This window comes from Piliocolobus tephrosceles, chromosome 10 (assembly GCF_002776525.5).
Source record: "Piliocolobus tephrosceles isolate RC106 chromosome 10, ASM277652v3, whole genome shotgun sequence".
Taxonomy (NCBI): domain Eukaryota; kingdom Metazoa; phylum Chordata; class Mammalia; order Primates; family Cercopithecidae; genus Piliocolobus; species Piliocolobus tephrosceles.
Window position 1 is genome coordinate 46,632,598 of NC_045443.1, and position 22,011 is coordinate 46,654,608.

Sequence of the window (22,011 nt, forward strand, 5' to 3'; positions counted from 1 at the left end):
ATCGACACAACACAGGCCACCTATGGACGGTAGGTCGCTAAACCGAAAGAGCATCCTGTAACACACACCCACTGGGGCTTCAGCTGTAAACATTCACCCCTGGACACTGCCTGTCCGTATGCTTCCCTAGAGGTTTGAGCAGCAGGGCACTAAAGAAGTGAGCCACACCCCCATTGCACGCCCTGCAATGGGGGGCAAGGGAACTTTTCCTGTTGCACTAAGGTTTGTGAAAGGTGGACTGACTTGGAGGAATTGACAGGAATCAGAACAAACCTTTTAAACAGTGAGACCCTCAATAGTTCTTGGAACTTAGCTGGGTGCAGTGGCTCACGCCTGTAATCCCAGCATTTTGGGAGGTTGAGGCAGGCAGACCACCTGAGGTCAAGAGTTCAAAACCAGCTTGCCCAACATGATGAAACCTCGTTTCTACTAAAAATACAAAATTAGCCAGGCGTGGTGGCACATGCCTGTAATCCCAGCTATTTGGGAGGGTGAGGCAGGAGAATCGTTTGAACGTGGGAGGCAGAGGTTGCAGTGAGCTAAGATCACCATTGCACTCCAGCCTGGGCAACAAGAGTGAAACTTCTCTAAAAATAATAATAATAATAATAATTTTTGGAATTTAACAATTAAAAGCTTATTCTGTTGCCCTGAAAACTCAGGAAATCTGTGAGGGAGAGTAAGGTAGGATTTAATTGCTTGTCTACCTCCTTCCCATAAAAACCCTGACGTTTCCATCAAGCTCTACCTGGAAAAGTCAGAACTCATTCTAGAAGTTTGTAAACTTCCTGGTTTAAGTGCTTTGTCTCATAAGAAGAGGCACAGCATCCTTCAGAATATAGTTGAAATGGCACCCAAAGGAGCAAAGTAAGGAAAAAATTTCATCAGCTGTTGAGACTATAGACAAATGAAAGCAGAAATAACAGGAAGATAAAAGGCTGCTTTCTTGCATTGCAGCAGATTGACTGGTAATTGGACAAGCGTGGATTTCTTCTGAACCTGTGAGTTGCAGTAGTCACCTGATAGAAGACTGACTGATGAACTGGCAGTTGGTATGCTTACAACCTACTGAGAGGATATGTGTAGTCTGGCCATTGGCAACAAAGATGGCGTTATTCTTAAATAAGTTATAAAGAATTAGATATGTATAAAAGTGTTAGCATTTCGGCCAGGCGCGGTGGCTCAAGCCTGTAATCCCAGCACTTTGGGAGGCCGAGACGGGTGGATCACGAGGTCAGGAGATCGAGACCATCCTAGCTAACATGGTGAAACCCTGTCTCTACTAAAAAATACAAAAAAACTAGCCGGGCGATTTGGCGGGCGCCTGTAGTCCCAGCTACTCGGGAGGCTGAGGCAGGAGAATGGCGTAAACCCGGGAGGCGGAGCTTGCAGTGAGCTGAGATCTGGCCACTGCACTCCAGCCTGGGCAGCAGAGCGAGACTCCCTCTCAAAAAAAAAAAAAAAAAAAAAAAGTGTTAGCATTTCAAAAGGCTACAGTAACACACTATGGTAGTATTCAAGCAGACTAGAAGTCCTACAAAATGGCATTTTTAACATGTTTTTCCAAATTTCCCTGATTTGCTCTCATTTGGTTCCCTTCCAAACTTGATTCCCTGTTATTTACTCATTCTCTTTTTCATAAATATTTTATTTCCTACCAAAACTGCCAAGACCAGCTCTGTTGGGGAGACCCTAACCCAGCAGTACTAGAGGAATTAAAGACACACACACAGAAATATAGAGGTGTGAAGTGGGAAATCAGGGGTGTCAGTCTTCAGAGCTGAGAGCCCTGACAGAGGTTTACCCACGTGTTTATTAACAGCAAGCCAGTCATTAGCATTGTTTCTATAGATATTAGATTAACTAGAAGTATCCCTTATGGGAAATGAAGGGATGGGCCGAAATCAAGGGATGGGTTGGGCTAGTTATCTGCAGCTGGAGCATGTCCTTAAGGCACAGATTGCTCATGCTATTGTTTGTGGTTTAAGAACGCCTTTAAGTGGTTTTCCGCCCTGGGTGGGCCAGGTGTTCCTTGCCCTCATTCCCGTAAACCCACAACCTTCCAGCGTGGGCGTTATGGCCATCATAAACAGGTCGCAGTGCTGCAGTTTTTGTTTATGGCCAGATTTTTTTTGGGGGGGAGGGGCCTCTTCCCAACGTGTCCCCCTTTGATTTTTAAAGGGATAAAAGCAAAGGCAGCTTTGTCATGGTGAGCTACTTCTGGCAGGAGTCAGGATCTGCAGACTATACAAGACAAACAACACAGATTAAAAGCACAATCATCATTGAAATCACAGAGCTTCCAAGTGTTTTATCTATTTTAATGGGTTACTAGCTGCTAATCTGTCTGCAGCTTCTTTAAGCACTCTAGTTCCTGGCATTAAGGTCAGGTGTGCCTGGAATGTTTTAAATATTTGTTTTTTTAGTTTTGCAATATCCAGAAACAAAGTTTGCAGAGTGTCCTTCTAGGTGCTTTTTTATTCTTTCCCAAATTTTGATATTATTAAGAGCTATTAATAGTTTCCACAAATCCTTATGTTTAGTTCCTACAATGGGCCATATAATTTGAGGTTGAAGCGCCACTATACCACCATGGTTCTAGATAATAGGAACTTTTGCCATACTTCTTGTCATTTCTACCATCTTACCGTTTTGCTCAGACCATCTGAACACAGTGTGGCCATGGCATGCAGACTGAGAGGTGCAATCAAGGTAAACATCCCCTTAGAGGACCAATTAACAATGATTCCATAGGAATCGTGCAGCGTGATTTTTTGGGCCTGTTCTGCAATGCAATCTTCCTAAACAAGTATGTTCATGTTTTCTAACTGGGTCCAATCCTGTTTACAAATAGGTTTTTGAGGGTGGTATGCCTCAGTTATTGGAGCAGATTTATTATGGTAAATACTAAGATCAGAAAGCATGTGTAACTGTGTCATAGAGTGATTACATCCAGGCATTATTGCCAGCCAAGATTGATAAATATGCCCAATAGGTATAATTGTTCTCTGTGTCAGCCCTTGTTGAAGGAATACTCATGGCAATGGTGATCACCACTATCATAGCTACCATTAGATTACTCATTGTGACTGGTTGTCCCGCTTTCCTCAGGTTTTCTTCCGCCATCTGTGACAGCTTCTTGATCTGTCCTCAGGTGGGTGGCTGTGTTCAATGGGTGTAGCTTGTGACAGCTGGGGTCCTCCTCAGCGTCAGTCTTGACATGACTGCAACTGGGGGGTCCTCGGGATCCTCCTGGAATCTCTTCCTTGGCATCTGGCTCATGGTAAGGTTTCAGGTGTCTTGATGGTATCCAAAACGGCTGTTCATTTTGACCTGGAGAAACACAAGCATAACCTCTACCCCAAGTTGTTATTTTACTGATTTCCCAACTTACTGTTATCAGATCTCTCCATCAAACCAGTTGTTCTGTGTCTGTCTTTGCAGCTGATATCTGTAGATGCTGTTCAGCTGCTGATAACATCTGGCCTTTGGGCAGGCTCAAAAAATTTAAAGTTAATAATGCTAGATTCAACTGTTTATGGGCTGTCCCATAATCCCTGTTTCTCCCCCTTTTTTGTTTTTGTTATCCGTTGTTCCTCTGTGTGAAATCGTAACTGAGCATTTTCAGTTAACTGTATGGAATGAACCATGATGAAGAATCAGAAATCACATTAATAGGCATATCAAAACAGTCAGTACTTCAATTACAGCTACAATCTCCGGTTTTTGTAGGGCGTCTGGAAAACTTTACTCTTCAATCCAGAATAAGAAGCTTTTTATAAAAGCTTTCTATATTTGTGCTTTCATGAGAGGGATAATAATTTTTCCAGGATCATATCTATGTAATTTGACAATCCGAGTTCTCCCAATTCCTATCATAGTAGAAATTTGATCTAAATAAGGAGTTAGAGTCCATGAATTAGTATATGGAAGAAAAAGCCACTCTACTAAGTCCTGTTCTTGGACAATAACACCAGTAGGTGAATGCTGAGTTGAAAAAATGAGCAAATCTAGAGTCTTCTCTGGATCTATTCTATTTATTTGAGCTTTATGGACTTGCTTGTCACAGTTAAAACAAACTCCAGGAAATGGAGTATTTCCTTTTTTTTTTTTTTTTTTTGAGGCGGAGTCTCGCTCTGTCGCCCGGACTGGAGTGCAGTGGCCGGATCTCAGCTCACTGCAAGCTCTGCCTCCCGGGTTTATGCCATTCTCCTGCCTCAGCCTCCGGAGTAGCTGGGACTACAGGCGCCCGCCACCTCGCCCGGCTAGTTTTTTTTTTTTGTATTTTTAGTAGAGACGGGGTTTCACCGTGTTAGCCAGGATGGTCTCCATCTCCTGACCTTGTGATCCGCCCGTCTCGGCCTCCCAAAGTGCTGGGATTACAGGCTTGAGCCACCGCGCCCGGCCAGGAGTATTTCCTTTATCCACTCTCAGTCCTGCCATTGCCTGTGCTAGCAGAGTAGCCTTATGCAGATTACCTCCGATACCATGACAGGCCTTGATATAATCAACTAAATGTGCTTTCCCTCTGATAGGTCACAGAGCAGCCTGGCAATTGGGATTAGCATTGTTGAAAGCTAATAACTGCAGCACTATATCCTACAATCACTTTTTTTAAGAGACTCCTGTAACTGAGCTATAAAATCCACGTATGGTTCTTTTGGTCCCTGTTTTATAGCACTAAAGGAAGGGTATTGTTCTCCACATGAAGTGATTTTTTCCCAAGCTCTAATGCACACTCCTCTAAGCTGTTCTATGGCATCATCCTGCATGACCACTTGTGCATCTAAACCAGCCCAGCCGCCAACCCTCAAAAGTTAGTCTGCAGTTATATTTGAGGTTGGGCCTGGGCATTGCGAGCAGCCTGAATGGAAGCTTCATCTGCCCACCAAGTTTTAAATGGTAAGAACTGAGCAGGAGTTAGACAAGCTCGAGTAAGAGCATCCCGGTCAGTAGGAATCATCTGACTGGAAACAGCAACATTCTCTAACAGTCCCATTACAAAAGGAGAACCTGGTCTATACTGATTTATAGCTTGTTTAAATTATTTGAGTAATTTAAAAGGAAATGGCTCAAATGTAGCTATATTTCCCTGTTGATCTGGGGGGTGTATTCTAACAGGGAACTACCGTTTCTAAATCACCCTCTCGTCTAGCTTGCTGAATTCCTGCCTGAATAGAACTAAGAGGGGTCACTTGGGGCTGCTCAAACAGTCACTGGGGCAAATACTTTTCACCCAATGTTCTCTGGAAAAGAAAGATCTGGAGGGTCTTTTTCTTCAAAATAATAATGAGGGGGTGCAGAAGGGTAAGGATGAACCTCTCCCTCCTTTGCCGCTTTAGCTTTAGCTGGCAAACAAACCTGCTCTATAACCTCTTCTGTTACTTCGTTATACTCTCCTTCCTCCTCATCATCAGTGTGAAAAAGTTCCAAGGTAGAAGGAACCAGACCCCACACTTGTCCCATCATTACCCTGATGCTTCCGAGCTCCCCTTCTTACTCACCACGGGGTTTGCTTTAAGAGTACTCGGGTGTCCTCCAGCTAGTTCCAGGTTCTCTAACCGTCACTCTGGCGACCCTTTGACCTGGATTCAAGCCCACACGATGGACACCACTTGCTGAGACCAGCTCAGTCAGGGAGACCCTAACCCAGTGGTGCTAGAGGAATTAAAGACACACACACACAGAAATATAAAGGTGTGAAGCGGGAAATCAGGGGTCTCACAGCCTTCAGAGCTGAGAGCCCCGAACAGATTTACCCACGTGTTTATTAACAGCAAGCCAGTCATTAGCATTTTTTCTGTAGATATTAGATTAACTAAAAGTATCCCTTATGGGAAACGAAGGGATGGGCTGAAATCAAGGGATGGGTTGGGCTAGTTATCTGCAGCAGGAGCATGTCCTTAAGGCACAGATCACTTATGCCCTTGTTTGTGGTTTAAGAATGCCTTTAAGTGGTTTTCCGCCCTGGGCAGGCCAGGTGTTCCTTGCCCTCATTCTGGTAAACCCACAACCTTCCAGCGTGGGCGTTATGGCCATCATGAACGTATCACAGTGCTGCAGAGATTTTCTTTATGGCCAGATTTTGGGGGACCTGTTCCCCAAAAAAAAGTCATATTTCCTCCAATAAGTGGTAAGTTGGCAGATTTACCACCCAGGAAATTAAAGTTAGTGGTATCTTTAGTTTGTGTTTTTTGTGGTTTTGTCTTTTTTATTTATTTTATTTATTTTAATTTTTGAAGGCCGGGCGCGGTGGCTCAAGCCTTTAATCCCAGCACTTTGGGAGGCCGAGACGGGCGGATCACGAGGTCAGGAGATCGAGACCATCCTGGCTAACACGGTGAAACCCCGTCTCTACTAAAAAATACAAAAAAACTAGCCGGGCGAGGTGGCGGGTGCCTGTAGTCCCAGCTACTCGGGAGGCTGAGGCAGGAGAATGGTGTAAACCCGGGAGGCGGAGCTTGCAGTGAGCTGAGATCCGACCACTGCACTCCAGCCTGGGCGACAGAGCGAGACTCCGTCTCAGTCGCCCAGGCTGGAGTGCAGTGGCATACTCATAGCTCTCTGCAACCTCAGACTCCTGGGCTCAAGCAGTGCTCTTGCCTCAGCCTCTCAAGTATGCATGCCACCATGCCCAGCTACTTTTAAATTTTGTATAGAAATAGGGTCTAGCTGTGTTGCCCAGGCAGGTCTCAAGCTCCTGGCCTCAGGTGATACTCCTATCTTGGCGTCCGAAAGTGCTGGGATTACAGGTGTGAGCCACCACACCCAGCCAGCATCTTTAGTTGTGAAGTTCTGAATAGGCCTTAACTACTAATTCTTGTGACAATAACTTCCTTTTCTTTGTACTTATATTTGTACAATATAACCCCAGTCCCCACATTTGCCATTAGTGCACATGAAGAAACTGAACTCCACTTGTAATTTTATTGGTGACTTACATGTGGATTATTCTCAAACTTGGCTTGAGACAAAGCAATTCCAGGCAAGTGGTCACTTTGCTTTATGGTCCAGTATTGGCTGTCTTCAGTCTGAAGGAGAACTTCGGGTTGTTTAATTGTTCATGAGATACCATTTCTGTAAGAGTTGGCACTTACATAGGCTCTGCTCTTGAGCTTACTTTTTACTTTTTAGGAGGAAGTTGATACCATTAGAGAAAATATGTCAAATAATAATCATACTTGTCGGATTATCTAGACTTCTGGGCTTTACCTGTATTTCACTGGATCTTACCTCTTCTGGTCTTTCTTTGGCCATGGTGAAATTGTTACGGGATCTTTGGGGTGTCACTTTTCTGGCCAGAAACCTCTGTGGCCAGTGATGCCTTTGCCTGAGTTCTTGTCCTGCATCCAGGAAGAATGACGTATGCAAAGAAGTAGAAGGTAAACAAGATGAAGAGGAGCTTTATTGAGTGTTACAACAGCTCAGCGGAGACCCACAGTGGGTACCTCCTCTCTATAGGCAGGTCATCTCCTACAGAGTGTTCAGCTCTCAACAGAGAGGAGGCCCTGTAGAGGACGGTTCCTCTCTGTCAGCAGGTCGTCCCATTGTCTCTGCAGCTCTCAGCGGAGAATGTGGCTCCTCTCTGCAGCAGGTTGTCCCTGTCCTCTCTCCATCCCTGCCCCGCTCTGGCTGAGCCAGGGACTTTTGTAGACCTCAGAGGGGAGAAAGTGTGTGCCAGTTTGTCCGTGGGTGGCCATGGGTGGGCCTGGAAAAGGCACCACAAGTCCCTACCCGAGTATGCTGGACTAGCAGCCTGGCCCCCAGCCTTCAGAAGGCCCTCCCTGGCCTGAAGGTGGGGCCTAACCAGGGACCTGTTCCTTTCTGCCCAGAACTTGCTTGTCTCCTGCTGCCATTCATAGCACCCTGGCTCAGCCAACTTGGCTGAGACCGGAGCAGACGCAGACAGCAGAGAGAAGCCAGACAGCAGGAGCAGGCAATTCCTAGCCTGTGAGGGCAGGGAAGCCTTCCTGTGGCCTCAAGAGTAGAGGGATGCCTGAGTGTGCAGCTATAGTTTGGGCAGCTGCAGCTGGGAGATGGGGTCTCCTGCCTGCTTCATGGAGCGGGAGGTCTGAGTCTACAGCCAGTTTTGGCAGTGGCACCTGGGGAGTTCCTGCCCCAACTCAGAAGAGGTAGGGCTCCTGCTCCCCCACCCCCACCCCCTGTCCACTTTCAGGCTCCACTGAGTGTGTATCCCTGGTGGCCTAGTGGCGCCTCCTTGCTGAAGCCAGTGTGAAGGCAGCAGCAGGCCATCTGGAGTGGCTGCTGCCATCAAAATGTGAATAATATTGTTACTCAACTTGCTTTATGTATGTGTAAGGCATATCAGTAGATTATAGCAAGAATCTGAGATCCTTAGAAGAAAGACTATATCTCAAGATACTGTTAAAATAATAGCAACTTGAGAACTAGTATATTTGATGAGTTACACAGCACTAGTGTAAAGCCTAAAACCTGGACTCACTTTGATTCTACAGTAGGATTTACTGTGTGACTTTGGGCAAGGAGTAGTACCATGACTGATTTTCTCATCAATATAAGATTAAGAGAAGATATTCTGGGAGGGATTATAATTCCATTTTTCTCCTCGCTTGTCAGAGGGAATAATTTGCCATTATGTTAACAAAAGAAAGATACAAGCAATCCAAAACTGTTAAGTTTTTGGTTGTTGAATTTGGATACAAATTCAGTAGCCCCCATGAGATCCTTAGACTTGGGTTCCACCACCTCAGGCTCAGCTATTTCTATGTCATTCTCAGTGCCTAAAAACAACTTTTGCCTAATTTTTGAAGCCAGCAAAAACAATAACAAAACCCATAGTATTTACAAATATGTCATTTGTAGTGTAAATAACATACTTTTTCTAAAATATACCTACACTTGTCTCTGTAGTGAGCAGCCTAGAATTTGAGCACAGGGTTTTCTATGATAGAAATAATCTGCTCATGAATAATTGTATCAAATTCACTTCAGTGCATCTAAGAGCCTTACTGTGTGTTCATGTTAGCTCTGCCAAACCTCTTTAGATAGGACCCAAGGTGGTGAGCTTTTAATAATTTTCACTCCACAATAGTGTTATTGTGAAGGTCTAGCTTATGTATTTAGTATCGTACAGTTTGATAAATCAACGCATTGTTGTTATATTGAGACGGTTATTCATTTTTTTACCAGTCTCTTGCACTAGACTGTAAAACTCTAAGAGGGCATGTGTCTTGTTCACTGTTGCATCCTAGTGTATCTCAATGCCTGCAGCAGTACATGGATATACAAAACACCTCTTAGAGACCTTGGTGACCTTTCTTTTGTATGTATACCAAGAAGCAGAATTGCTGGATCATATGGTAGTTCTATGTTTTATCTTTTAAGGAACCCACATGTGGTTTTTATTGGGGCTGTACCATTTTGCATTTCCACTAGCAGTGCTCCTGAATTCCAATTTTTCCACATTCTTGCCACATCTGTTGTTTTCTTTTTTTTTTTAATAAATAAATATGTACCCTGGGTATAAATATAATCAGAACTTTAAACCAAATTCTAAAACATTTAGTACAGTATGATCTTCAGGTTAAATTATAAACTAACAGCAGAATGAGACTGTGTTTTAAAGCTTGTCAAGACACCTGTTCAAGTTTGATTTAATACATGGAATAATCAGGCTCAGCTATTTCTGTGTCATTCTCAGTGCCTAAAAACAACTTTTGCCTAATTTTTGAAGCCAGCAAAAACAATAACAAAACCCGTAGTATTTATAAATATGTCATTTGTACTGTAAATAACATACTTTTTCTAAAATATACCTGAATGTGTGCTATTTGAAATAATTCCAACCAGACTGACCAACATGGTGAAACCCTGACTCTAGTAAAAATACAAAAATTAGCCGAGCATGGTATTGCATGCCTGTAATCCCAGCTACTCGGCAGGCTGAGGCAGGAGGATGGCTTGAACCTGGGAGGTGGAGGTTGTAATGAGCCGGGATCACACCATTGTACTCCCAGCCTGGGCAACAGGGCGAGACAGTCTCCAAAAAAAAAAAAAAGTAATTCCAAAAAAAAAAAAACTTCTGAAATGGTTCCTGATGTGAGTGAAATAAATAACAAAGCTCAAGCTCAAGGCTTCCTCTCTTTTTTTTTTTTTTTTGAGGTGGAGTCTTGCTCTGTCGCCCAGGTTGGGGTGCAGTGGCACATTCTCGGCTCACTGCAAACTCTGCCTCCCGGGTTGAAGCAGTTCTCTTGCTTCATCCTCCCTGGTAGCTGGAATTACAGGTGTGTGCCACCATGCCTGGCTAATTTTTGTATTTTTAGTAGAGACAGGGTTTCACCATGTTCACTGGTCTCAAACTCCTGACCTCCAGTTATCTACCTGCCTCAGCCTCCCAAAGTGCTGGGATTATAGATGTGAGCCACTGCACCCAGCCTAGGCTTCCTCATATTCTTTATGAATCTTGCCTGAGAATTTTTTTTTGTTTACCTGAACACCCAGGATGAGAGATTTTTTTTTTTTTTTTGAGACGGAGTCTCACTCAGTTGCCCAGGCTGGAGTGCAGTGGCGTGATCTTGGCTCACTGCAAGCCCCGCCTCCCAGGTTCACACCATTCTCCTGCCTCAGCCTCCTGAGTAGTTGGGACTGCGGGCACCCACCACCATGCCCGGCTAATTTTTTTGTATTTTCAGTAGAGATGGGGTTTCACCATATTAACCAGGATGGTCTTGATCTCCTGACCTCATGATCCGCCTATTTCGGCCTCCCATAGTGCTGGGATTACAGGCGTGAGCCACCGCGCCTGGCCAGATTAGGGAATATTTAACAGCACTTTTTCCTTAAAAATGTATTTCTGATAGAATACATGCTCTTGTATCACAGCTAAGTATTAATAAAAAGATGAAATCCTGCCTTATTTCCTACCAGTAGAATCAGGTAAATCTTAAGCTTTCTTTTCATGAAAAAATAAGAGTTTAAAAATCACTATTGCTGATAGGAATTAAAAATTACTTTCTATATAATACTAAGAGACATTTAGGCTCCAGTTGATTAAAGTAAGGTTTTGAATCTACTTGAGGTGTTGGTTTAAGTTTAAAAAGGCAATATCAGCTAGTGAGTAGACAAATTAAGATGTTAGATTATTGCTTTCTCTTTTTGGTGACCTCATGTCATAGAATATAAATGCAAAATTGTCATTTGTGCCCTCCTGACCTGTATAGACCATCTCAGTGCCTCCCATGCCCTCTGGCTTAAGTAAGTAGTGGACAGTGCTGGCCATTGGGCAACACTGGCAGGAAATTCAGAGGAAGGGAGGAGAGTGAGGTAGGAACATTTATTCCTCTAATCTTTCTCTGACAGGTAGCTGTGGGCTTGAGTGTGACCTTTGGCCCTCTCTATACCAGATGAAACAAAAATAAAAGGGCCCTTTCTGTCTTTGGCTCCTGTAACTGCTCCCTCCTCACATTCAAGTCTCAATTAGCAATGCACATTGCTTAAAAGCCAGCAAAACGGTAACAAGAGGTACAGCCCTATCTTGGGTGGTTTCCCTACTCTCTGCTAGCACATTTGAAAATAGTCTTGTTATTAAACTCTGTTAAGATTGCCCAGTTTGAGTATGCCATTCGCTTCCTGTTTGGGATCCTGACTGAAATAACTGCTTTATGTATTTTTAATCATTATCCTAACAGTATTCCAGATAAATCCTAATTATACTAATTTGTTTTGGCCAATAATTGAGTGTTTGCAGAACTACCCTTTGTTTTTTGTTTGTTTGTTTCTTGAGACAGGATCTCTGTCTGTCACCCAGGCTGGAGTACAGTGGTGCATTCACGACTCATTGCAGCCTCAACCTCCCGGGCTACAGCTGTCTTCCCACCTCAGCCTCCCAATTAGCTGGGAATATAGAAACATGCCACCATGTCTGGCTAATTTTTCTCCTTTTTGTAGAGGCAGGGTTTCATCATATTACCCGGGCTGCTCTCGAACTTCTGGGCTCAAGCGATCCACTTGCCTTGGCCTCCCAAAATGTTGGGATTACAGGCATGAACCACCATACCCAGCCTACCCTTTGTCTTCCTTGCAGTTTGTGTCATCTAGTATGTTGTTAAAGGAAAAAAAAACAAAACAAAAAACAGAGCTAGATGTGTATAAGAGGCTAGTAATAGAACCCAAATGCTGTTTTATGTTCCCTCTTTTCCCTAAAAGAGATTGGTGGTTTGACTGACGAATAAGTGGATTATTGATGTCCTCTATATCATCCCACTGCTCATTACTCTTTGGGGGAGGATACATTAAAACATTCGAGTTATGTCATTTAGCTGATCTATAGGAATTCTGAGAAGGTTCTAAATAGTGCTTTGGTTTTATAAGATCTTTGTTTTTGTAGACTGTGTCTCTTTTCATTTAATAAAGATAATTGGGAGTAAACCATATTTATAGTCATCTAGAAAACTCAAGCTTAAATACTGAGTTTGTGTAAGTGTTACCCGATTTTTCATTTGAGTAACAGTCTAGAAATGGCCAGTATTAACAAAAGTTCGATCTAAACTAATTCAAGGTTCAAGATTAAGCCGTGAAAGAATCTTTAATTGAAACATATCTGTTAAGCCTGAAAGAATCTTTAATTGAAACATATCTGTAATAACAGCAAAATAATTTGGAAAGTGTACTAGACTATTACTGTGGTTTCTTTGTACCCCTTTTCTCAACATTTTTCCTTTTACTTGCCTTGTTGAAATTCTGTTACTAAGCTACTTCCAAGTACAGTGCAGAGATCAGTAATATTGTTATCACCTGGGAGTAAAAATCTCCTGCCACAGGCCAGACTGCTGAATCACAACCTACATTTTAGCATAAGATTCCCTAGGTGGTAAGTATGCACATCAGAATTTGAAAAGCACTTTAACCATCTCCTGAGATTGTATCTTACTGGGTTAAAACAAAGCTATTGAGTATTAAAACTGAAGTAATTTATTGATCACATAGTCAGGGGTAAAGAAACGGATTAAATTTGCATATGGCCTTTTTCTTTGTAAGTACAGAGAAACCAGAATCTTTTTTTGTAATCAATCATATTGAACTGAGTTTTTCTATAACGTACAACCTGAATACCTTGCTTCATCAAGCTTTGTATTAGGGACACACACATGAATTTATTCACGGGTTTATAGTCTACAAACATAACACGTATGGTTCCATCTAGAAGAGGAAATTACTTTGTGTTATTAATGCTACAGAAGCTTCCATCCCACTCACATTTTCAGATTCTTTAGTGTTAAATTTTACCATGGGGAGCTATTTACTTGCAACATTTTTAGAGGACCTTAAGGTGGGATAATTAACAACAATATCAAGGATTACAGGACAGTCTAATATAGTTGATGTATTTAGTGTTTACCTCAAGCTGTGACAGTTTTTATTAAAATTACAATTTTGCATTATAAGTTTAATTCAGAAGGCAGTTATAAGTTATCTATGTAACAGAATTTGCCAAATAGCAACTAAGCTGTTAATTGTTTTATGGGACAAAAGCAGCCAGTCTTGGCCCTTCTGTCTTAGGGATGGATTACATTTGAATCATGTTGAATATATTTTTCCTTTTTTATTCTTTCAGATTCATCAGGATTCATCTTTGATTTACAGTCCAATACTGTACTGGCCCAGGGAGGGGCTTTTGAGAACATGAAAGAGAAGGTAAGACTAGTCACTATGGATAGTAAACTTGACTGTCGTAGGAAAAGTTAGGTACTAATATGACTAGTGGCTACCACAAACTCATTATGAGAGTGAATTTTTTTTTTTTCTTTTTTTGGGGAGTCTCGCTCTGTCACCTAGGCTGGAGGGCAGTAGTGCGATCTCGGCTCTCTGCAAGCTCCCCTTCCTGGGTTCACGCCATTCTCCTGCCTCAGCCTCCTGAGTAGCTGGGACTACAGGCGCCCGCCACCACGCCCGGCTGATGTTTTTTTTGTATTTTTAGCAGAGATGGGGTTTCACCGTGTTGGCCAGGATGGTCTCAATCTCCTGACCTTGTGTTCCGCCCACCTTGGCCTCCGAAAGTGCTGGAACTACAGGCGTGAGCCACCGTGTCTGGCCGAGAGTGAAATTTTAAAAATAAAACAATGCCACTATATATCAGAGAGTGATGGCCATAAATAGGTTCTGATTGCACAGAACCTATTAACAGAACCTATTAAATGCAAACATTTTCTTTGCCTATCTCTATGTATATTAATTCTAAATTCTCTTGAAGATATTCAGTATTAATTAGTTTATTAATATTTATGTGCCTGAGTGTATCTCATTTGGCAACACTTCTTAAGGAACAATCTGAATAGGATCTTCCCAAGTACTTGAAGAGCATTCTTAAGTCCAGGAGGCTTCAGAGCCAAGACAAGAAATAGGTCTTTTGTGGGTTTTTTTGAGACAGAGTCCAACCCAGGTTGGAGTGCAGTGGCATGATCTTAGCTCACTGCAATCTCCGCCTCCTGGGTTCAAGTGATTCTCGTGCCTCAGCCTCCTGAGTAGCTGGGATTACAGGGGTGCACCACCATGCCCAGCTAATTTTTGTATTTGTAGTGGAGACAAGGTTCTCCATGTTGGCCAGGGTGGTCACGAACTCCTAGCCTCAAGTAATCCACCCACCTCAGCCTCCCAGAGTGCTGGGATAGCCACCACACCCGGCCAGAAGTAGATCTTCTAAGGAGCATTCTTTTGGAAGAAAACCAAGTGGTTTTAGTAATGTAACCCTCAACGAGCTATACTGAGAAAAACATAAAACAAAAGCTTTATGTGCTTTCTGTCTTTTTTTTTTTTTTTTTGAGACAGAGTCTTGCTTTGTCGCCCAGGCTGGAGTGCAGTGACACAATCTCAGCTCCCTTTAGCCTCCGCCTCCCGGGTTCAAGTGATTCTCATGTCCCAGCCTCCTGAGTAGCTGGAACTATAGGCATGTGCCACCATGCCTGGATAGTTTTTTTATTTTTAGTAGAGACGGGGTTTTGCCATGTTGGCCAGGCTGGTCTCAAACTCCTGACCTCAAGCAATCTGCCCGCCTCGGCTCCCAAAGTGCTGGGATTATAGGCATGAGCAACCGCACCCGGCCTCTCTGTCTTATTTTAAAAAATAATTGTTGACTATGGAGTCCTGTACAGTGATTGAGTACTATACATACTCGTATTTTTAAATTATCAGAACCTTACCTTTATCGTAGAGTCTGTAAGTTTGGTGGTTTTTTTTTTTTTTTTTTTTTTTTAAATGAGACGGAGTTTCACTCTGTCACCCAGGCTGGAGTGCAGTGGCATGATCTCAGCTCACTGCAACCTCTGCCTCCCAGGTTCAAGTGATTCTCCTGCCTCAGCCTCCCATGTAGCTGGGGCTACAGGCACGTGCCACCACGCCTGGCTAAGTTTTTATATTTTTAATAGAGGGGGCGTCTCACCATGTTAGCCAGGATGGTCTCGATCTCCTGACCTCGTGATCCACCCGCCTCGGCCTCCCAAAGTGCTGGAATTACAGGCCTGAGCCACCACTCCTGGCGGAGTCTGTTAAGTTTTGCCTACACTTCCATTTTTTAGGGATCATTACTATGATTGATACATATTAAGTTGCTTATCTCAAAAATGTATTAGCCTTCGTTGAATTACAGATTGTATACCTTCTCACTTGTATGGTTTTTTTATTTTTGTTTTTATTTTTATTTTTTGAAACAGAGTCTCCCTCTGTCGCCCAGGCTGGAGTGCAGTGGCGCAATCTCGGCTCACTGCAACCTCCGCCTCCCAGGTTCAAGCGATTCTCCTGCCTCAGCGCCCCCGACCTGAAGACATTTTTAAATATAAAATACCTAGAAATAGCCGGGTGCGGTGGCTCATGCCTGTAGTCCCACCACTTTGGGAGGCCGAGGTGGGCAGATCACCTGAGGTCGGGAGTTTGAGACCAACCTGACCAACATGGAGAAGCCCCGTCTCTACTAAAAATACAAAAAAGAAATTAGCTGAGCATAGTGGCACATGCCTGTAATCCCAGCTACTTACGAGGCTGAGGCAGGAGAATTGCTTGAATCCGGGAAGTGGAGGTTGCTGTGAGCCGAGATCACGCCATTGCACTGCAGCCTAGGCAACAAGAGTAAAACTCCGTCTCAAAAAAAACACCTAGAAATACGGGATGAAAGATAATATACATCATTTTGAATGTATAGCTGAATATAAGACGTAAGGGAAATCCCTAGAGGGTACTAAAAACCACAGTAGTGAGCTTGAAATATTAATAGGTAACTGTGGCATGTTTTGCCAGTCTCAGTAACACAAGGGTTTTACCACACAGTGCCATTAAGCCCAGTAATGCCAGCACTTTTGGGAGGCTGAGGTGGGAGGATCCCTTGATCTCAGGAGTTTGAAATCAGCCTAGGCAACATAGGGAGACCTCATCTTTACAAAAAATAAAAATAGCTGGATGTGGTGGCACATGCCTGTGGTCCCAGCTACTCAGGAGGCTGAGGCGGGAGGATTGCTTGAGCCTGGGAGGTCGAGGCTGCAGTGAGCCAAGATCACAACACTGAACTCCAGCCTGGGTGACAGCAAGACTGTCTCAAACAAAACCAAAAAACCCAAACAAAAAGATTGGAACTGAGGTCTTATGTAAGCTTGCCATTTTAAAAATATTTCACCTTCATGCTGGGCGCAGTGGCTCAAGCCTGTAATCCCAGCACTTTGGGAGGCCGACACAGGCGGATCACAAGGTCAGGAGATCGAGACCATCCTGGCTAACACGGTGAAACCCCGTCTCTACTAAAAATACAAAAAACTAGCCGGGCGAGGTGGTGGGCGCCTGTAGTCCCAGCTACTCGGGAGGCTGAGGCAGGAGAATGGCGTAAACCCGGGAGGCGGAGCTTGCAGTGAGCTGAGATCTGGCCACTGCACTCCAGCCTGGGCGACAGAGGGAGACTCCGTCTCAAAAAAATATATATATATATATATTTCACCTTCAGGGAAAGGGTAAAGTAGAATAAATCTGCCCACTGACTTTTTTTTCTTTTTTTTTTTTTTAATGGAGGCGGAGGTTGGAGGCAGAGGTCTGTCAGAGTTGGAGTACAGTGGTGAGATCTTGGCTCACTGCAACCTCTGCCTCCCAGGTTCAAGCAATTCTGTCGCACCCTCCCAGGTAGCCGGGATTAGAGATGTGCACCACCACGCCTGGCTAATTTTTGTATTTTTAGTAGAGACAGGGTTTCACCATGTTGGACAGGCTGGTCTTGAACTCCTGACCTCACTCGAGTGATCTGCTTGCCTCAGCCTCCCAAAGTGCTGGGATTACAAGCATGAGCCACCGTGCCTGGCCCCACTGACTTTTGAACACAGTGTTCTTACTATGTGAGTTTAGAGAGATACATTTAAAGGGTAAAAAGAATTGTAAATCTTAAATTTTATCCAATGGTTTTATCATTAGTAATATAATGGTAATATTATATTGTAGGGTTGTTATTATTTTGAGTATTATAAAATAAAGCAAATCAGTGAATAACGTTTTTAGGAACTAGAACTTTTGGTTAAGAGAGAAGAGATACATGTTTAAAATAAGATGAGAAAAGATCTTTTAATAGTACATTTGAATTGAAGATGTCAATGTGAGCTCATTATTTTACAAAAAAAATCTCCTAGATTGATCTACGAAAGAGTCTAAAAACAATGACTCCACAATAGCAATAAGCACACCTAGCTCCTAGATACTGGTTTGTCTTTTTTTTTTTTCTTTTTGAGATGGAGTCGGAGTCTCACTCCGTCACCTAAGCTGGAGTTCAGTGGCGTGATCTCAACTCAGTGCAAGCTCCGCCTCCCAGGTTCACGCCACTCTCCTGCCTCAGCCTCCCGAGTAGCTGGGACTACAGGTGTCCGCCATCACACCCGGCTAATTTGTTTGTATTTTTAGGAGAGATGGAGTTTCACACTGTTAGCCAGGATGATCTCGATCTTCTGACCACTTGATCCACCCACCTCAGCATCTGCCCACCTCTGCTGCCCAAAGTGTTGGGATTACAGGTGTGAGCCACCGCTCCTGGCCGCTCCTAGATACTGGTTTCTAACTACCATTCCTCATTAAAAGGAACCAGAGCTTCTTTGAGAAATAATTAATTCTGCATTCTGCAGTAAGACAAGAAATAAAAATTGTAAGAATTGGAAAGGCGGGAAAAAAACTGCTGTTATTTGGCCAGGGGCAGTGACTCATGCCTGTGATCCCAGCACTTTGGGAGGTTGAGGCAGGACGATCACTTGAGGCCAGGAGTTCAAGACCAGCCTGGGCAACATAAGGGGACCCCCATCTCTACAAAAAATATTTGTAGCCAGGCCTGGTGGCACCTGCCTGTAGTCCCAGCTATTCAGGAGGCTGAGGTGGGAGCATCGCTTGAGCCCAGAAGTTAAATATTGCAGTGAGCTATGAATGCACTACTGCACTGCAGCCTGAGTGACACAGTGAGACCCTGTCTCAAAAAACACATGAAACCCTTTCTGTTATTTATAGGCAATACAGTTATCTACATAGAAAATCCAAGAAAGCAACAAATTAATAGGACTAATAAGAATTCATCAAGGTTGCTGGATATAAAATGGATATATAAACATGAAAACAAAATATACAATTATTGTAAATTTTGTATGCGTGTGTGTGTGTGTGTGTGTGTGTGTGTGTGTGTATTTTTCTTTCTTTTTTTTTTTTGAGACTGAGTTTTGCTCTTTCGCCCAGGTTGGAGTGCAGTGGCACAATCTTGGCTCATGGCAACTTCTGCCTTCTGGTTTCAAGCAGTTCTCCTGCCTCAGCCTCCAGGGTAGCTGGGATTACAGGTGCGCGCCACCACACCCAGCTAACTTTTGTATTTTTAGTAGAGACGGGGTTTCACCATGTTTACCAGGCTGATCTCGAACTCCTGACCTCATGATCCACCCGCCTGGGTCTCCCAAAGTGCTGGGATTACAGGCATGAGCCATTGCGCCTGGCCTTTTTTTTTTTTTTAAATTGAGATGGAGTCTTACTCTGTTGCCTAGGTTGGAGTGCAATGGCGCTATCTTGGCTCACTGCAACCTCCACCTCCCAGGTTCAAGCAATTCTCCTGCCTCAACGTCCTGAGTATCTGGGATTACAGGCGTGCGCCGCCATGCCCAGCTAATTTTTGTAGAGATAGGGTTTCTCCGTGTTGGTCAGGCTGGTCTCGAACTCCTGATCTTGTGATCCGCTCGCCTCGGCCTCCCCAAAGTGCTGGGATTACAGACATTAGCCACCGTGCCCGGCCATATATTTTTAGTCTCAAAAAATATGAAATACAGGCCAGGTATAGTGGCTCAAGGCCTGTAATACCAGCACTTTGGGAGGCGGAGACAGGTAGATCACTTGAGGCCAAGAGTTTGAGACCAGCCTGGCCAACAGCAAAACCCCATCTCTACTAAAAATACAAAAATTAACTGGGCATGATGGTGCATGCCTGTAATCCTGGCTACTCAGGAGGCTGGAGCGCAAGAATCGCTTGAACTGGGGAGGTGGAGTTTGCAGATAGCTGAGATCATGCCACTGCACTCCAGCCTGGGTGACAGAGTGAGACTGTCTCAAAATAAATAAATAAGAGATTCATGTATCAACATGGAAAAAATCTAAAAAAATAATGCCATGTGAAAAATACAAATTGAAGATAAATACATATGATATAATATTTGTGTATTTATGTAATGCAAAATAGTAGTGTATATTACCTATGGATATATGCACATATCATAAAAATGCAAAAGCATGTATGGAAATAATACCAAGTTCAGGGTAGAAATCTCTAGTGAGACAAAGAAGGGAAATAGGACTTATTAGGTGTTCATGGGGGCTTCAATTATATTTATTTTGTTTTAGTAAACTCAGTGTCATGCAGTGCGTGTTAATTATGTTTTATATGCCTGAAATAGTTTATAATTTAAATTTGTATAAATTATCTTTATTTTACAATTAAACGATACAAGGTAAAATATATTTCAAAAAATCTTACACAAAAATCTAAGTCGTTTTTGTTGCTAGTTCATTTAACTTTCCATCTTTCTCTACAGTATGCTAAAAATGAGGAAATGTTGATGCTACATTAATACCTGATACCGAAATTAAACCACCTTTTCTTTATATGAAATCTAGCATATAACTTCTATTTCTAGCAATGTTCTGCATTTCTAAGTTTGGAAATTAATTTTTCACATGCTGGTATCACTCATCTATTAAGAATTCCCAGTGAGATGGTTGTATGTACTGTCGCTGATGCTAAAGAGTGATACATATTGTTAAAAATGAAATATCACTCTTTTCGTTATTCTCTGTATAGGCCTCAGCTGCCTAGTGACCTACTAAATGTTAGAATTAAATGACCCCGTCATCTTTTCCAGATAAATGCGGTACGTGCAATAGTTCCCAATAAGAGCAACAATGAAATCATCCTGGTTTTGCAGCACTTTGATAACTGTGTGGACAAAACAGTACAAGCATTCATGGAAGGTAATCCTGACTTAGTTTTAAAAATAAATTTACATTTGTTCAAATAGAATTTGCTTCAGACTTTTATAACACTCAGCAATCCAGTAATTCATAGATGATATAGCAGACCCCATGAACACATAACATACCATGACATTTGACAATACCTCTTTCAGCCCTAGAAGCTGAAATAAGCTATGTGGTGTCTATAGTAAGAGACAAGCTGAGAAAATTCCATTGTTTTGCGCTAAATGTTCTCTAATGGCATTTAAGAGGAAATCATGTGGCTGGTGGTATAAGGGACTTATAACAAAGTAGTGATTCAGTGGCTCACCAACAGATGGCAAATTCAAGGACTCAGTATTGTCTTGCGAATTCTAATATCATTAGTTTGGCTGTGGCAAGTGACTCAAATGTGTGGGTTTGAATTTCCTTATCTAATATGTAGAAGAATGGCAGGCTTAGTCAACCCTTCAGATTTATGGCATTGAGAAGTATTTTATAAACTTCCTTCCATGTAACCCGTTGGAGAAAAACTATCTGAAGCTATTGCGTCTTTGAATAACAACATCAGGTTAGGTCTCCCTGTTTTTGTTTTCCTGAGTCTGCCAGCATAGGATACACAGGTTTGAATACTATAAGGTTTTTCTTTATTTTCATCTTCTTAAAAAATAATGTTAGTGTTTGGGTAATGTGCAGCTGTCTCCAAAACAATATAGCCAAGGTGGTGTGTAACTGGAGGGGAAAGGATGGCACACTTGGCTAAAACCAGTGTGCCATCCCCTTTGTATTTGGTATAAGATGTATAGATAAGAAAATCTTCAAAATGGCCCAGCTACATTAGTCTCTTCTTAGAAGAACTTACTGAGGAAATTACTTGAAGAGGAGGGTCTAAGTAGGCAGGTATTCCAAAAGGGAAGCATGGCATGATTATCTCATTATATTACTCTAGACCCGATCCTTAATTTTTCCTGTTAGGAGCTTTGTAAATTCTCCAGCAATTACAAAATGGGAGGACACTGACTCCTGCTTTACTACTGTGTGTGTGGTAGGAGACAAAATCTGTAACTGGTTTCTCTTACAGGTAGTGCCAGTGAAGTACTCAAAGAATGGACAGTAACAGGCAAGAAAAAGGTAAAATGAATTACATTTAAAAACATGATGTTTATATTATTTCTTAAAATTTAGGCTCTGCAAAAATATTTTAAAGAAAAGGTTTACATACATATCTTCAGTTTACCTGGTTAGAAAACATCTTTGGCCAGGTGCAGTGTGGCTCACACCTGTAATCCCAGCACTTTGGGAGGCCAAAGCAGGTGGATCACTTGAGATCAGGAGTTCAAGACCAGCCTGGCCAACATGGTGAAGCCCCATCTCTACTAAAAACTAGAAAAAATTAGGTGTGGTGTCACGTGCCTGTAATCCCAGTTACTCAGGAGGGTGAGGCAGGAGAATAACTTGAACCCAGGAGGCATGTAACCTGTTGGAGAAAAGCTATCTAAAGTTATTACATCTTTGAATAACAACATCAGGTTAGGTCTCCCTGTT

General features: G+C 42.8%; 1 pseudogene across 1 annotated transcript in view; it reads left to right on the forward strand.

Annotated features, from left to right (window-relative positions):
* LOC111542032 overlaps nucleotides 1-21,597 on the forward strand; it is a 111,339-nt pseudogene extending 89,742 nt beyond the window's left edge. Inside the window, exons 4-6 of the transcript XR_003309520.1 lie at nucleotides 13,595-13,674; nucleotides 20,376-20,484; nucleotides 21,548-21,597. The product of XR_003309520.1 is annotated as an FGFR1 oncogene partner 2 homolog (transcript). The remainder of the gene's footprint in view (nucleotides 1-13,594; nucleotides 13,675-20,375; nucleotides 20,485-21,547) is intronic.
* Nucleotides 21,598-22,011: the final 414 nt, after the last annotated feature.